Source organism: Rousettus aegyptiacus, unplaced genomic scaffold, assembly GCF_014176215.1.
Source record: "Rousettus aegyptiacus isolate mRouAeg1 unplaced genomic scaffold, mRouAeg1.p scaffold_m13_p_2, whole genome shotgun sequence".
NCBI classification, from domain to species: Eukaryota; Metazoa; Chordata; class Mammalia; order Chiroptera; family Pteropodidae; genus Rousettus; species Rousettus aegyptiacus.
The window spans coordinates 161,303,335-161,321,131 of NW_023416295.1; positions in this window are offsets into that span (position 1 = coordinate 161,303,335).

Here is a 17,797-nt window from a genome sequence, read left to right on the forward strand (position 1 = left end):
TCTCTTGTGGATCAAGGAAAAGCCAGGAGTGTGACCCTAATGGAGCTTCTTGAAATGGAAGCGTGAGGAATCAAAATTAACGTTACCTTGAATACTTTTTTTAAATCACAATTGTACTATGGTAAACTAAAGTAATATAAGTGTAAAAGCTAGGACTCTAGTTCAAATCAGCCTGACTGTAAATCCTGTGTGCTTAACCACTACTCTGTACCACACGAGCTCACCATCACTAACAGCAGCGTGCTGGGGGTGGGAGAAAGAAACTGATTTTTACTCTTTGCCAATCTCCATGGTATAAAACATTCTCGCTAGGCCAATTTCAAGCTACCAAGAGTTCAACAAAAGTCTTGCGAAATTCCTGCAAATGTAACTGTCTACCCTCATGAGCCCCTATGAGCCAGCTCTGGCACTCCTCTGAAATACACTTAGCTGAGCCTAAGAGAAGAAGCTCCAGACAAACTGCAGGATGTCTCCAAGTGCCCCTCCTAGCGCCCAGGTTTTACGGCTTTGGGTTTAATAACGATAACAGCATTCCAGAACAAGCAAAACACCTGGTGACCCCAGATGATGCTGATCATAAAGTGATTAAAGAGAAGCAGCCTGACTTTGTGGCCTCTGAGGGATGTTCATGGAGCTACATAGGAAGGGTCATGGACTCCCTGTTTCCTTTTGATGTGCTATCTATTTTCAGAGAGGTCACAGATAGTGAAGTGACTCTTCTGGCGAAAAGGACTTTGAAAAGCTTCTCCTGCTGACAAAACTCTGAGAATGCCATTGCTGGATCTGAGGAAGTACTGTTCTGCGGAGAGAAGCAGGACAGGAGCACTTGGGTTTGGGAGAGAGAAATCTCTTCTGTCACCACGCCACAGGTGTCACCTTGCAAGGCCCACAGGAGGGACAATGCTTCCTTCCTCCTGTAACCACTGGATAAAATCTCTGAGTTCAATGAGGGCTGTTATTGGAAGATGTGCTGGAGGAAAGACTAAGACTCTTTAATAAGGTGTCTGTGGTGACAAGGGCAATGCAAGGCACACAAATGAGGAGCTGGGCAGAACCTGCCTCAAGAAATTTCTCTTACCACATCCTTAGGAGGAAGGCTGGAAACTCTTATCGGAACCCACTGTACATCCTTTGTAGTGTGTGGACAGTGAGTTTATGCCACAACTATAAATAGTCTCCTAACAGATTGAGTTCAGTGGCACTCAATAAAGCATTTTGTTAACTTTACAAATTCCTGAGCTAAAGATGCTCTTCAGCTTCGTCGAAGACAGATTCTAGACCTCGAGGACCCAGAGTGAAGATGAGAGTTAAGGTTCTCCATGTGAGGGAAACAAGGCCATCAGCCCCCTCCCAGAATTCTAGCTCAGCTGAGGCCTGTCCCTTTCTACCTGTGTTATATAAGAGGGACACTTTGATCGGCCTCTGCTCTCCTTCTCATCTCTCTGCTCCCTAAGAGAATCCGTTCCAAGGTCCTAATGTTTTTGATCCAATTCACCTGTTTTGAATCTGCCTTATTACGCCCAAGGTTGGATCACAAGGCCCACACTCCCCTGTGTAGACTCACTTTTTCAAGCCGTAGAACAGTGCTTCTCCAGTGCAGGGTTGTAGGTATTGTCCACGGAGGAATTAGAGCGTGGGGGCCTTGCCCTCTGGCTCCACCACGTCCCTATTGTCCCTACTTGTGAGGCAGCAGGGCTCACCTGTCATTAGTCCATGAACCAGCCTCAGGCAGTTCCTGAAGTTCCAGGTTGTGTGGATCGTGTCACTGTGGGCCTGGGTCGTGGGCCAATTGGATTCTAAAAAGGCTCCGTGACCTCTCTTCTTCTCCCAAATTAAGATCTGCCGAAATTGTCTCCGTCTTTTGGAAATTTGGAGCATTTGTCTTCAAGGTATGCCCTCTTTTTGTCCTCCCTTCCCATTGGCACTTTCTTAACTTAGAAATGCGAAGTCGTCATCTTTTCTTCTACGTTATCTCTACATTATCTCTTCTTATCACTATTATTACTGTTGTTATTTTTTTTTAAGGACTTTGTAGAGAAAACTCTTGAAAAATAGGTAAACAGACAAATGAATAGTGTTGAAACCAATATTTCTAATCTAAGTGATAGGGCAAGTCACGTAAAAATATTTGTGTTCATGAGAAGCCGCTAAGATGCATTTTAATTATATAAAACACGTAAAACCAGAGAATCTCAAAACACATGTAAATAGGGAAGAGTAATTTTCACCAGAAACAGTTTAATGTGCTTAGAAACAGAGCAGGGAACAGCAATGGAGTAAAAAAGCTCCTCTCGTCCCTCATTACTTAAAGTGTGTTTGTTCATGGACTAGCAGCATGGACGTTGCCCGGGATCTCATGGGAAAGGTAGAGTTTCAGGCCCCACCTCAAACCCCGAAACCAGAATCTGTATTTTTAACAAGATGATCTCCAGGGGGCATTTATTTGCAGTTAAAGTTCAGAAGCGCTGCCCTTGTCTGTCTCTCCAAGCAAATGCCAGACATCATACTCTAAAATCGGAGCTAACATCTGCGAGTGGTGACCACATGCCAGATTTCATGCTAACGCTTGACATGAATTAGCTCATTAATCCGATAATCCTTTGAGGTGGGTGTTATTATTAACCTCAATTTGTAGTTGAGGGAAGTGAAGCTTAGAGAGTTTGAGTAGCTGGCACAGGCTTCCAGCCTGGGTCTGTCTGTCTGACTCCAAAACCTGAGCATTTAACCACTACCTGGATTAGAATTTTTTTTTTTTTTTTCCTGTAAGTAAAGAGCATCCTCGTTCTCTTTCTAACTTTAGGCTTCCAGGGTATATAAATCACACACTTCAGCCTGGAACACAAAGAGGAAACTCTACACTTTCCTATCAGGTAGGAATTTTTTCCTTGTCTGATTTTTTTCTTCATTTGAAACTATAGAAGAATTGCCAGAACCATACAATGAACATCCACGTATTCTTTATCTAAACCAAACATTTGTCAGCATTCTGACACATTTGTGCTCTTTCTCTATACAAATAGGTAGATGGTTGCTAAATACAAAAATATGAAAATAAGTTGTAGACGTTATGGCATCTCACTCCTAAGTTCTTCAGCATGCATTTCCTAAGAAAAAGGACTTTATTCTGACTTGCAATACTATTGTCACATATAAGAAGATGAACAATTGTCTAATGTATTCCAGTATGCACTCTGTATTCATATTTCCCCGGTATTTCTCTAAGAATGTGTTTTATTCTTGTTTTCATTTCTTTTTTTAAAAAAATTTTTGATCCAGGATTCAATTAAGGTTTATGTATTGCCTTCCCTTATCATGTCTCCTCAGTCTGTTTAAATCAGAACAGAGCCTCAGCTTCCCCCACTCTCCTCCGTGACATTGCCATTTTAAGAATGTAAGCCAATTGTCTTGCGAATGTCCCATATTCTGGATTCGTGGGTTCCTCATGATCAGACTCTGCTGAAACATTTCTGGCTGGACTATGCCATAGGCGATGTTCTATTACATCACATCAGGAGTTACCTGATGTCAGGTTGTCTCCTGCCGATATGAAGTTTGGTCAGTTGGTTAAAGGGATGACCACAGTTCTCTTCGTTGTTAGGTTTACTTTCCTTTGGTAATTAATAATATGTGATAGTTTGAGATTTTGTGAATATCCTGCTTCCCAGCCATCTTGCATGAAATGTTTTTAGACCTACCTTAGTCAATTAATATATTGAAGGTGGCAAAATTGTATTTTCTCGTTTTATTATTTCTTCCATTTCCTTTATTTGCTGACATTCTTCTTAAAGAAGATCTTCACCACTTTTTCTTTTTTGAGTATTACTATGGACTCATAATTTTTTTTAATTCAATGAATGCTTCTTTATCCTTTTAATAAAGCCCAATTGATCTTGGAGCATGTCTTTGCAACTGGCACAAAATGTCCTGATATCACTTTTACTTGCCCTCTCTTAGCCCTGGGGCCAGCCATGTCCCTAAGAATCCCTGGTTTCTTTGAGTGGGAAATGGTATTTCAAAACAAAGAACTGAGTGTAAGGTATGCTTATTGCTACTGGAGTATCATTGCTTCTAGACCTTTATAGAGGGCTGGGAAAAAAAACTAAATGATAAATTCACAATGATTCCTCAATTCAAATAAAAAACAATCCCAAACTTTAATTTTCACATTCTATATATGTATTTTTCTTATCCCACAGTGAAAATCTTGGTTTTCAATATTAGTATGTTTACTTGTTATACAATAAATACAAAATAGTTTCAAAAACACAGCAACCAATAACTCAATAAAAAACCTACTAAGTAAAGTTCTTTGCAATTCTTTCGATATTAAGATATAGTCTATTAAGGGCGTGTAGTTTTAGTTTTGTACTTAAAAGTTATTTGAAGTAATTCATTTTCTGTGTGACTATGTCATCTATCTAGCATACAGTAAGATTTGCTTTGCTTTTTTCTGTCTTCAATATTAAGGTTTTCTTTTTACTTAATTTTGTGTTCTTAATATATAAAATATTTACATAGATTTATGTAAAAAAGTCTTACGTGCACCCTCTTCCCTATACTCACCCACTCACCCCCATAGGCAGCAATATTCATTTGTTTTTGATTTCTCTTTCCTGACTTACTTTTTGCAAAAATAAGGAAATATGTGCATATGTTTTATTTCCCTTTCTTATAGAAAAGAGCATAATATGAACACTATTGTACTTTGTTTTTTATTACTTCACAATATATTCTGCACATTACTTCATATCAGTTTATAGAGATCTTCCTCATTCTTTTTAATGGCTGTAGTATTCCATTGTGTGTATGTATGTATGTATGTATGTATTTATAATGCCATATGGATGGGCATCTGGGTGTTTCTAGTATTTTGTCATTACAAACAATATAATAAATAACGTGTACTTTTGGGGGGTATTTTTAAAGGTGTATTTTCAGGGTAAATTTCTAGCAGTCAAGTGTTAATGCATGTGTTATTTTGCTAGAAAATGTCAAATTCCCCTCATTGTAGGTTATGCCACTTTGTTCTCCCATCAGCAACACATGAAAGCATTTTTTCTCTTGTAGTTTTGCCATGAAGAGTATTACCAAGCTCTCGATTTTTTTGCCAGATAGTTGAGAAATAATATCTCAGTATAATTTTAATTTGCATTTCTCTTATTATGAATGAAATTGAGCATTATTAAAGGCCACTTGCATGTCTTTTTTCTCTGAACTGTCTGCTCATACCTTTTACTATCTGCTAGATTTTTAGTGCATATTCTAAAAATCATAAGATTCTATTTACAACATCAGAGTTCGCAAAGACTATCACAAGTCATCTTATTTGATCCAAAAAGATTTTGAAAACCTCAGAAAGAATAGGAACAGCACAGTTGAAATAGAACAGTTTCAAAGACAGACTTATTAGTCTGGAAACTATGGGAGTACTTGCAATTATACGCATGAACTATCTTGTCTGATACTGTTAGAGACCTTGAGCAGAGTATTTCATGTAGAAGATTATTAACACTGGCTGAGGACAGCTTGGCACATCTTTCTAATTATTTAATAAATATTCTAAGGAATCCAAAGTGGTCACATACAGCTTGAATTTTTTTCTGCTTACAGTATGCCCTAAAGGAATACTGGGGTGGGAATGGGGAGGGTTGGCGTAGCAGCAGCTACACCCACAAAACATTACAGTCTGATAGGTCTGTTCGTTTGGCTACTTTTGTGGTTTGTTCTTGAATTTTTGCTTTTATTTCTCTTTTTATTCAGAAAGCAGATTCAACTCGCCACAATATCTGTAATGGTTGCTAAGTCCAGCAAATTTCTTTAAGAGGTTCCTGCTGAGAACCTTCCATTTAGCAAACCAAACCATTAAACGCAAGAGGGGTTGAATTATTGGAACTTTTGCTTGGCAAATGCAGAATGGGCCACCCTGCTACACAGTGACCCAAAGAAAGATTTCTGAAAAATAAAGCTCATTCTCCTCAGTTGGAATAAAACTGCTCTGCAAGGAATCAAACTGACCCTCTGTCAGCATGATCTTCTTAAGAGAAAGACTATGTGTTCTGTCCACAGATGAATCTGGCTAAGCAAACCAGGGAAAAACGAAAGCCTCACCAGCTTTCCTATTGATTTGAAAATCACCTTCTCAAAGAAGGTGAGAAAGAGAGCACACATCTCTAATCCACAAACCACTTTCACTCATGGGCAGGAAGAAAGAAAGGATACGGCGTCTCCATTAAGCTTAGACTGTTCTCAGAAATCATGCCAGAAATGCACACAGGGTTTGAAATAGGGGGGAGTGAATGACTCAGGATTTCTCATTAAGGGTGAAAAACACCTTCCAGGTGGTTCTCTTGACTAAAGAGGAGATCAGAAATGATTAAACAAAGTTAGCAACTGAATCCACACTGATTATATCTGGGTGTGAATATGAATAAATTAATTGATACTAATAGTTGAATCACTGATAAATAATTTCCTCCAAAGGGATATTGGAAACTAAAAATAATAATTTGCTGACCAAATTTATTTCAATCTACCCTCATCTATAAATCTGCAATTTATGAAATTGTAGAGGAGGTAATTTTGGATAAGCAACTTCTGGTTTTGTCTATAAATGTCAAAAAAATGAAATTCACAGAATATGCCAAAACAACACTTAAGCCATTTGTGTCAATCTCTTTTATCATCATGTGAGCAGTGAAATAACCATCTCTGTAAATGGTCACTGTCGAAGTGCTAAAACGACATACCTGTGAGTCAGCTAGACAGACCATGGCCTTGATGGACAGTTGCTTCATTCTCTTTTATGCAGGAGCAGCTAGAAATACTATGAAGTGAAAAAACTCCTAGTTCCTGGTCACAGAAGCTAGGGGATAATAGTGATTCTTTTTGGGAGGAGTTGTTTTTCTGGTGCTGTTGAAAGGAAATAAGCCCGTTTCTTCTGAAATTGTGAAGATTCCTGAGCTAGATCCTGGATAGATGGATAGATGAGTGAATGGGTGGACAGATTGATGGATGGACAAATGGACGGATGGACAGATGGACGGATGGATGAATGGATGGATGGATAACCAGCCATTTAGAGGGGCTTTTATCTATGTCAAAACAACAGATGAAGGAGAAGCAATAAATAGTGCAGTAGAAAGTGTGAATTGAACGGGAAGAGTGAAATGAGAAATCAAGACTTATAGATAACTTTAGTTAGCAGATAAATTAAGAAAAGAAGAAATAAATAAAACCACACAAAAGAAGCTATTTGCAGCAGAGGATCGCATACCCCTTTCAACACATATAACCCCAGGGACTAGACAGGGTAAGAGAGCTGGGAGCTGGTTCAGCAGCCAGCATTACTGTACAGTTCATCAGAGGGTGATGGGCAAGGTCTCACAGCAGGAGAGAGAACTATTTTTGCTGCACTCCACTCTCTCCTGTACAGCAATTCCACTGTCTCCATGTCGGATAGGAAAGAAAAAAAGATGTGACCATCATTAAACTCAGTGTGATGGTTTTAAAACTTATTATTGAGATATAATTCACATAATATAAAATTGATCCTTTTAACATGTACAATTCAGTGGTTTTCAGTAGAGTTAGAATTGTGCGAACACCACCACTATCTAATTCCAGCATATTTTCCTGACCCTGAAAAGAAACCGCACACCCATCGGCTGTCACTCCCCCATTTCTTTCTCCTTCCATGCCTCTGGCAACCAATATCTACTTTAAAAAAAAAAACAAAAAACATTTTAGAGCAGTTTTAGCTTTGCAACAAAACTGAGAGGAAGGTACAGAGATTTCCCATGTACCCCCTGTTCCCACATGTGCATAGCTTCCCCCATTATCAACATCATCCACCAAAATGGAACATTTTTAGCAGGGGCAAATTTACACTGATACATCATCATTACCCAAAGCTCATAGTTTCCTTTCGGGTTCACTCTTGGTGTTGTATGTTCTATGAGTTTTGACAAATGTATAATTTCATATATTCATTCTTCTCATAGCATACAGACTTTTCTCACTGCCCTAAGACTCTTCTGCTCTGTCTATTCATCTCCCCCTGCCCAACCCTTACACCCTGTCTTTCTGTCTCTGTTGGTTTGCCTGTTCGGGGCATCTCATATAAATGGAATCAAATACATGGCCTTTTCTCTGGCTTCTTTCATTTAGCATGTTTTTTTTTTTTTAAATATATAAACTTTATTTTTCATAGCAGTTTTAGTTTACAGAAAAACTGAGAGGGAAGTAGAGAGTTCCTTTACCTTCTTTCTCCACCCTTTACACAGAGTTCCCATGGCTTTTTTTTTTTTTGAAACCATTTTAATCATTTTTTTTAAATGTGCATTTTAATCATTTTTTTTAAAATTTTTTTTTAAATTGACTCATTTTTTAATAGCGTCAATTATATTTACACTGTTGTGCCAGCACATTTTTTTTTTTTTAAAGGTAAGCTGGAGAGTGATCTTCAAACCAAGGAGAAAAGAGTTGTATTCTCCCCAGAACCAAGAGCTCAAGGCCTTTAATCAGACACGTTTGTTTGTCATTATCATAGGGAACCCCAGAGGCAGTAGCGGGCTGGGATTCACGCCTCTTTGCCTTTTGGGAAGCTGCCTTAAAGGCCTGGGATGGGCTCTTGGGAGCGGTGGTGACTCTCCAAGAACAGGCCTTCTCCTCCCTGACCTTGTCGCATTGATTCGTTCCCCTCTACTTCAGTAAATATTTTAAGGCGCTGAATTGAATTTTAAAGATCAGAGGCTTATTTTTATCCCTAATAAAATTTAGCAGAGTTAATATTGAAAGCACTAAATTATTCAACTCTAAGTACTCGTTAAGTCTTTTTAAAACTAATTTAATTGTTTATTTGTAATACATTTGTCTCTTCTGAGCATAGAGGCCACCTGACTTAAAAGATTTGGAATGGTGATAATATTCTTAAACGCTGGAGATTTTTGAGAACATGGAGGGTAATTAGGAATGATTGCTGGGGGACTGGGTTACTTTTCATGAGTACAGAGGATAGATACATCAGAGAAAAGTATAAAGACATAACAAGATGTTCTTTGCATTTTTAGTTAATCTAGATCTACTAGAAAAGACACTGAATTGGAAATAATCACTACCGTTTGTTGCATGATTAGTATGTACCAGATATTGTACTAAGCATTTTCACACGTGTTTTCTCTTTTAAAACTCACAGTAATCTTACGAGACTCACCATCAGCAGGTCAGGGCTTTCTAAGAGCTACAAGGCAGCCTGAGGCTCCTTCTTCCTAGTCTCCTCGCCAGGTGTTGGACCTGCACTGTGATCTGAAAGTGCTCCCAGCCTACTCTTGTCCCTGTCCCATTTCTCCTTCATAGAAATTTCCCTCCAGAAAATTTTGGACACCTCATCCTGTCTTAGCTGCTGCCACTCAGGGGACCAGCATGGCGCAACTTCCAACTTTGGTGGGAGAGTCGGGAAAATATTTCAAGGGGTCCACAAATGCCATGTACAACAAGCAATGTCTTTAGCCTCTATGAATACTGGCTCTCACATTTGTATGAACTGCTACTTTCCAAATGATTCTGGACGATAAATATAATGTGGAGTCATTTAAGAGTGTTATTGAATTTATGTCAAACAGGGAATTAAAAAAAAAAGATTGATAAAGGGGCTTTTGTGCTTGAAAATGTTGGAAACCACAGGGCTTGATGCTCACTCAAAGTCTCAGGTGTGTTCTCATCTGGTCCTCAGTACAGTGATTACACAACAGTGCTGAGAGCATGAGCCTCGGCATGGGACGGGCCTGGGTTTCAGCCCTTATTCTGCTTTTCCCTGGCCGCGTAAGCTCAGGCAAGTTAGACAAATTCTCCTCGTCTCTGTTTCCTCCTCTATAAAATGGAGATACTAATGGTGGCTTCCTTATGGTATGGTTGTGGGGGTTAAAGGAGAAAAATAAACGTAAAGTCCATTGCCTGGCTTAGAGCAAGTGCGAATAAAAGTTCATTGGAAATATTATTATTATTAGTTTCATTTTGTAAATTCATTGTCAATTCTAGCCAAAAGATTGTTTATACTGTATTTCATAGTCTTTAACTCTTACTTTATGAGAATACTTCTTCTTATAGATAGTACTTCTTCCTAAATTATATGGGTTATCCTTTCAAAGAAATTGCATCTCATGTCTTATACACCCGATTCCTCGGAGCTTTCATTTAACCTCCTGGAACAACCTTGTTCTTAGTGTTCTTTCTCTTGTGTATTTTCCTTTCACAGCCTATTTGTCCCTAACGAGGGCCACAATGGCAACAGGAAGAACCCAGGGAATCTATCACCACATAACCCCATCTCAATAGATGACTGTTTCAGGCAGACACAGAATTTGAAGTTTGGGAGTAGGAACATTTTGGAATAAGATAAATACTTGCTTATTTGAGTGCCGAGTTTACAGTTGATGGCAAAAAGTCTTCTGGGGTGGCTCATTAGCAGGACAGGTGCAAGGATAGCTGTTCTAATTAGTGTTAGGAATCCCCACTCTTGATTTCTATTAAGAGTTAGAGAAAAGCTTTGCTATCTATCTGATTACATAAAAAGACTGGACTGACGAGGGGTAACCAACAGGAATGTTTTCAGCCGACTGTAGTAAAATACATGATCTCAGTGGCTTAGCCAAACAGGAGTGTATTTTTCTCATATAAAACGAAGTCAAGAAGCAGATGGTTGCTAGTTTTGGTTTCAGCTCAAGAATGTCTGTGCTTATATTCCTGAGATTCTTTTTGCCTTCCATTTATTGTCCCAAAAATAATTACAGAGATTCCAATTATCATGCTCATAGTCAAGGCAAGAAATAGAGGAAGGAGTGGGGCAATAGCCAGTTCCAGCAGATTCCCAGCAGACATCAGTAGGAGCTTATGTCTCATTGACCAGGACTGCTATTCATGGGGTCTCACCGAACTGCAAAGGAAGCTGGGAAATGAAGTATCTGGCTGGGAACTTTGCTATACCCGGCACAATCAAGATTCTATAGTAAGGGAAAGTGGAGAGAGTATATTGAGAAGGTAACCAACACAACTTGCTCGCCAAGGCAAACCTAAGGCATGTTTTAGAAGCGTATGTCTTGAATCCACTTACTTTTTTTCTTTGTGGGAAGAATGAGAGGAACAATGTTGTAGTGACTATATTGGAGATGAAAACAAATCACAACAAACTTCAAAGAGGTGTCCACAATATTCTCCCTATTTAAGCTTCCATTATGTTGAAAAATATTTGTGGTAAAACTTAAGAATCACATTTTTAGTCATGAAGAAATTTTTGCTGTCATAACATCATGGCAATATGACTTACCCACAATCACGGAATTACAGAACATAATAGAGATTCTTATGAAATCGCCTCGATTTCTCTGAAACAACATGTTATATTTAGGGAAAAGTATATCCTGGAATTGTCAGTTGTGGTTCACTGAAATTAGTTGTCTCGAAATTTATAATTTAATGTTAAGTTTTAAAAAAGATTCAAGCTACATGAGGAGCTTAAGCAGAATATAAATAGATCTTAGACTCCTGAGGTGTGCAATATAAAATAGGTCATGCCTCAGGAGTTTCTTATGAAGATGCCTGCAACATGAACTTTTGGACCCTGATTCTGCAAAAATTACCCATCTTCAGAAGTAGGTAAAATTGTGAAAGCTGGGCAAGTATCTGTCTGAGCTTTTTCTCATCTCTGTGGGATTTAACTATCTTTTTCAGAAATGACGATGGAAATATGTAGTTATTATTTCAGTTTTATTTTAAACCTGGCTTAAAAATTAATTATCATGGGAGAAAATATAATTATTTGGCTTGTAACATATATTTTACATTACTTATATAATTCTCCTCTTCCCTAATATATTTCATATGTTTACATTGCTTAGCCTCCATATTTGCCTTTTAAAACTTGGTGATATTTTCAAATCATATTCTTCGTGGAAAATTTGACAACTATGGAAAAGTAAAAAAGAAAATCTCATAATTTAGGACACATTTATATATGTTTATTTGTTTTAACTCCTATGACCACTTGGCTCAGTGTCCAGGATGGATTTATACACAGATACATGTATATTCCAGGTACATACAGTGCTGGTATGTACCTGGAATGAACCAGCACCTCCCTAAAACTAAATAAATAAAATTATGTTCCAACCTAAATTGATACATTTGGTGAGAGCAGTCAATTTACAGGATGATTTAAAGACAGGTATGAGGTTAGGAAGAGTAGACATGGAGAGGCAGCTAGAAGAGGCTTTTTATGAGTACGCCTAGTACCTTATTAATTTAAAAATATAAGGAAATACATATTGTACCCAGAGAAATTAAGTGACATAACAGGACACAGAGATAGTCAGAGAATTGGAACTACAACTCGTGCTTCCTTACCTTTACACTGATGAGTTCTCCCACTAAAGATGGATGTCCAGTTTGCGCAAGTGAACTGTAGACTCATTCAGCTAAAAAGCTCCCTTTTTATATTTTCATATTGTGTGTGCGTGTGTGTGCGCGCGCGTGCATGTGCTTGAGGATAGCCTGATGAGATAGAGCTATTTTAAAATAAAGCCCTTTTCCTTGCTTTGCTATCTTCCTTTTCCCCCACCCCTACTCCCTTCCTCCCTCTCATCCTTCTTCCTTGAATGTTAGGGGCAAGGAGATTCGATGCATGAACTTTGGAATCAGACAGACCAGGAGTGAATTCTGGGACTGCCCCTCACTAGATGTGGCAATCTAGGTGGCTCATTTAAATGTTGTATGCCTCAGCTTTTTCACCTATAAAACTGAAGTAAATATACTTGTCTCATGCTTTTATTTAGTGTGTAATGGTCCAATTGGTCTTAATTCTACTACAGGAACAAATAATTCCAGGAATTACAGTGGCTTCCATAACACAAGTATATTTCTCACTCGATCAAAATCTGCTGTGGGCCTGAGTGACTTCCAGGACTCAGCATTCTACATTGCCTCAATTTTATGGCACCTGCATATTAATATATTCTTTATATATTCTAGATACAGGTCTTCTATCAGATATAAGTATTGTGAGTATTTTCTTCCAATCCAGGGTTGTATTTTTCATTTTATTAGTGGTATCTTTTAAACAGCAAATTTTATAATTTTGATGAAGTATAATTTATAAATATTTTAAATGGTTCATAATCTTTGTTTCATTTTAGATATTTTTACCTAACTCAGATCACAAAGATTTTCTCTTATATTATTTATTGAAACTTTTATTGTTTTAGCTCTTTCATTTAATGTCGTGATACATTTCAAATTATATTTTGTGTATGGTGTGAGTTAAAGGTCCAGATTCATCTTCCTCCCTCCCTGCCTCCCTCCCTGCCTCCCTCCCTGCCTGCCTCCCTCCCTCCCTCCCTCCCTCCCTCCCTCCCTCCCTCCTTCCTTCCTTCCTTCCTTCCTTCCTTCCTTCCCTCCCTCCCTCCCTCCCTCCCTCCCTCCTTTCTTTGCATATGGATGTCTAGTCATTTCAGTACCATTTGTTGACAAAACTATCCTTACCTTATTGAATTACCTTGGCATCTTTGTTGAAAATCAATTGACCATCTAAGTGTGGGTCTATTTCCGGATGCTGTATTCTGTCCCATTGATCCGTATGTCTATGCTTATGCCAATACCACACTGTCTTGATTCTGTAGCTTTAGAGTACATCTTGAATCAGGTAGTGTAAATCTTCCAAAATGTTTTTTTTTTTCCTTTTAAAATTGTTTTGGCTATTCTAGGTCCTTTGTATTTCTATATAGTTTTAAAAAATTGCTTGCTAATTTCTAAAAAAGTCTGCTGAGATTTTCACGTGGATTATATTTAACCTATAGTTCAATTTGATGAGAATTGACTTCTCAACAATACTGAGTCTTCCAATCCACAAATATGGTATATTCTACCACTCATTTAGACATTCTTTACTTCCTTTTATCGGTGTTCTCTTGTTTTAGGAACACAGACTTTGCACAACTTTCATTAAATTTATTCTTAAGTATTTTTTACTCTATTGTAAATGGACATTTAAAAAATTACTACTGGTATAGAGAAATATAATTGATTTTTGTTTGGTTTTGGTAATTTGTATCTCTAAAAGAATTTGTATACTTCATTTAAGTTATAAAATTTATTGGCAAGAAATCATCATAATAGTGCCTTACTATCCTTTCAATATTTGTAAGATCTATAGTAATATCCCTCCCTTAATTCCTAATATTGGTAATTTGTGTCTTTTCCCATATTTTCTTCATCAATTTAGCTATATGATTTCAATTGTATTAATATTTTCAAAGAAGAAACTTTTGGTTCTTTTTCTTTACAGCTTTTATGGTTTCTATTTCTTTGTTTTTAAATGTCATCCTTATTATTTCCTCCCTTCTTTCTTTTGGTTTATTCTTCTTTTGTAGAATCTTAATGTGGAAACTAAGATTACTGATTTTAGACTTTTCTTATTTTCTAATATAACCAGTTAAGTTTTAAATTTCTCTGTAAATGCTGATTTAGCTGCACCTTACAAAATATGATATGATGTTTCTTTCATTTTTTTTTTCAGTTCAAAATATTTTCTAATTTCTCCTGTTATTTGTCTTTGATTCGAGGGTTATTTAGAACTGTATGTTTTATTTCCAGGAATCTAGATTCTGTTGATTTCTAATTTAATTCTACTGTAATTGAGGCGTATGCTCTGTAGGAACAATCTTTTAAAATTTATTGAGACTTGTTTACGGCATAGGTATAGTGTATCTCAGTCAATGTTCCACGTGTAACTGAAAAGAATATGCATTCTGTTATTGTTAGGTGAAGTGTTTTATAAATGTCACTTAGGTCAAATTGATTCATACTGTTTTTTCAAACATATAGTCTTACTAAATTATTATTGTTATTAGAGGGAGCATTAAAATAGTCAACTATAATTGTAGAAATTTTAATTTATATCTTTAGTTCAATCAGTTTTGCTTCATGTATTTTGAAGCTATTATTAGGTGCATAAACATTTAGGATTGCTATATTCTTTGATGAATTGACCCTTTTAACAGAAAATGTTCATCTTTATTATTGGCAACACTCCTTGTTTTAAACTCTATTTTATCTGATGTACCACCACTAGCTTAATATACCTTTTCTAGCTTTCTTACCGGTAGTGTTTTCATGTTCCATTTTTCTCATCCTTTTAACCTATCTGTGTCTTTATTAAAGCACATTTCTTGTAAACAGTATATAGTCGGGTCTCGCTTTTTTGTTTAGTCTAAAAATCTCCCTTTGGCATGTGTAACTCATTTATATATAATTTATTTATGTTGCTGGTTTTAATTCTACTTTCTTGCTATTTGTTTTCTTTTTGTTCCACCTGCTTTTTTGTTTCCCTTTTTATACTTTCTGCTGTCTTTTGCATTGAGTATTTTCTTTTTGTATTTAATTTCATCTCCACTATTTGTTTATTAGCTGTAACTCTGTTATATTTCTTGTGGTTGCTTAAGGATTAGAGTATGTTTATCACATGCCAGTGTGAATTAATAATATCCTCCTCACTTATAAGAACCTTTCAAACAATATATGTCCTGCTTATCTCTTTCTGTCCTTTCTTCTATTATAGCTGTATAGTTTACATCTATACATTTTATAAATCCTATAATACTTTGCTATCATTTTCACTTTAAATAGTGATCTTTTAAAGAAATTAGGAAACCATAGCCTCATATAACATTCTGGAAAAGGCAAAACTATGGAGACAATGAAAAGATCAATGGTTGCTAGGGGGTAGGGGTTTAGGGGTGGAGAGATGAATCGACAGAGCATAGAAGATTTTTAGGGCAGTGAATATACTCTGTGTGATGCCATAATGATAGATACATGTCATTACACATTTATCCCAACTCATAGAATGCTTAGGACCAAGTGTGGACCCTAATGTTAACTATGGACTTTGAGTGATTATGATGTGCCAATGTTAGGTTCATCGATTGTTACAACTGTGCTGCTCTGGTGGGGATGATGATCATGGAGGAGGCCGTGCATGAATGGGGGCCAGGGTTACGTGGGAAATCTCTGTACCTTTTCTTCAATTTTGCTGTGAAGCTAAAAATGCTCTAAAAAAATAGTCCTAATTTAAAAAATAAAATTCTGTCTTTTTTTAAATTTTTATTTATTTTTATTTTTGCCCGATGCCTCCAAAAGGCTTACAGCAAGCAAGTAGAAGAATGTTCCATTCCAAACTCAAGCGTTACAGTCCTCATCCAGAATTTGCAACCCCCTGCCCCACACCCACTTTAAGAATATCATGTTGAAAATGAGAAGGATGAATTAATTACCAGATTCCTGGGAGGTGAGAGAAGAATCACAATTAGCTAGTCAAAGGATATGCATTGCCTGTGTCACAGGAAGTTCAGATAAATGTTTCCAGAGGAGAAATCTCTGAGGAACTTACAAAAGTGCCCCACAAGAGAGAGAAGGGTCTAACCTGACATGAAAGGCTGAATTTGCTGTGATTCAGTGTTAGCTCTTTTGGGCCTTGGGTTATTTCATCAAACGGAGAAACCTCAAGTTTCAAGTCAAAAAATGGAGAACGTTGGAGCTCTTTGATTCGATGCGTTCCTTTTACTTCGGGACTCTATGGCCCCTGGTTTTTAAATCTTCTCTGGGTTTCGTTTACATTTTATTTCTTAGTTTGCTTTTCTGCAGCAGAGGCAAATATGCTCCTCCCTAATGACTTTGTTCTTCTTACATGAACTTTATTCTCAGTAGGCAGCCAGCACAATTTGTTCAGCATTTTTCTCAGTTATTAGTTTATTTATTTTGGATGATTTGGTTGATGGTATTTTAAAATCCCTTGGAGTTTACCACCCCTCTCCCATAAATGTTCTATTAAACAAATATTTAAAATATCTCTTATTAGGAAGTGCTCATAAGTGGAGGGTTTACATGTCATTCCCAAATATCAGCTTGCTACAGTATTCTGATAATTGCATTGTATTTCCTTTCACTTTTCTCGGTAGGGAATTGGAAACTAAAATGTGCTTGGGATGAAAAGGTCTAGATTGTTCTATGGAGTCAACAGGAAGTTCAGTGGTTTGAATGTCTGGGTTGGGCATGTGTGAAGCAGGGCTGATACAGCCAGGACACACTGATGCCAGTCTTAAAGCATTGAAATACCTCTGTACTGGTTGGTAATAAACAGGAAGCACCCCAAGACACCCACTGCCTAGCACCTTGGTTCCCTTGGTTTCCTTGGACAACCTAGCAAGTAAGGGGTTAAGCCTGGCATGCCTGGGGCCCCTGTTTAATTTGCTAGTGCCTGGGGAAGTTTTGGCTGTTCAATATTATGAATAGTACCCCTTGATGAAAGGAATGGGAAAGATTTACCACTTGATTCCCTTGGCAGTCCTGAGGGAATCCTGAAAAACTGGAAATAGAAACAATATGGGTTAACATCTATTAAGAACTGTTCTAAGGGCTTTATACATATTTACTCATTCAACACATTGAACTATCTTGTCCTGCAGCTATTATTAGTTACTCCCATTTTGCAGATGTGAAACTGAGGCTCAGGTTAACTTATTTGCTCAAGGTTACAGAACTAGTCAGTGATGGAGTTTGGAATTTGAACTCAGGCTAACCCCAGAACCAGTGCTGTTTTCTAAACTCTGCTCTTCCATGAGTCTCTAAGCAATGAACATTTATTAAGCTCCTGATATGGAGAGCTCTGTACAAAAGCACTGTGGGCAAAATAAAGGGAAATGAGACCTAAATTCTGTCTTGCACAGTTTATTATCTAGCGAATGCAGTCAAG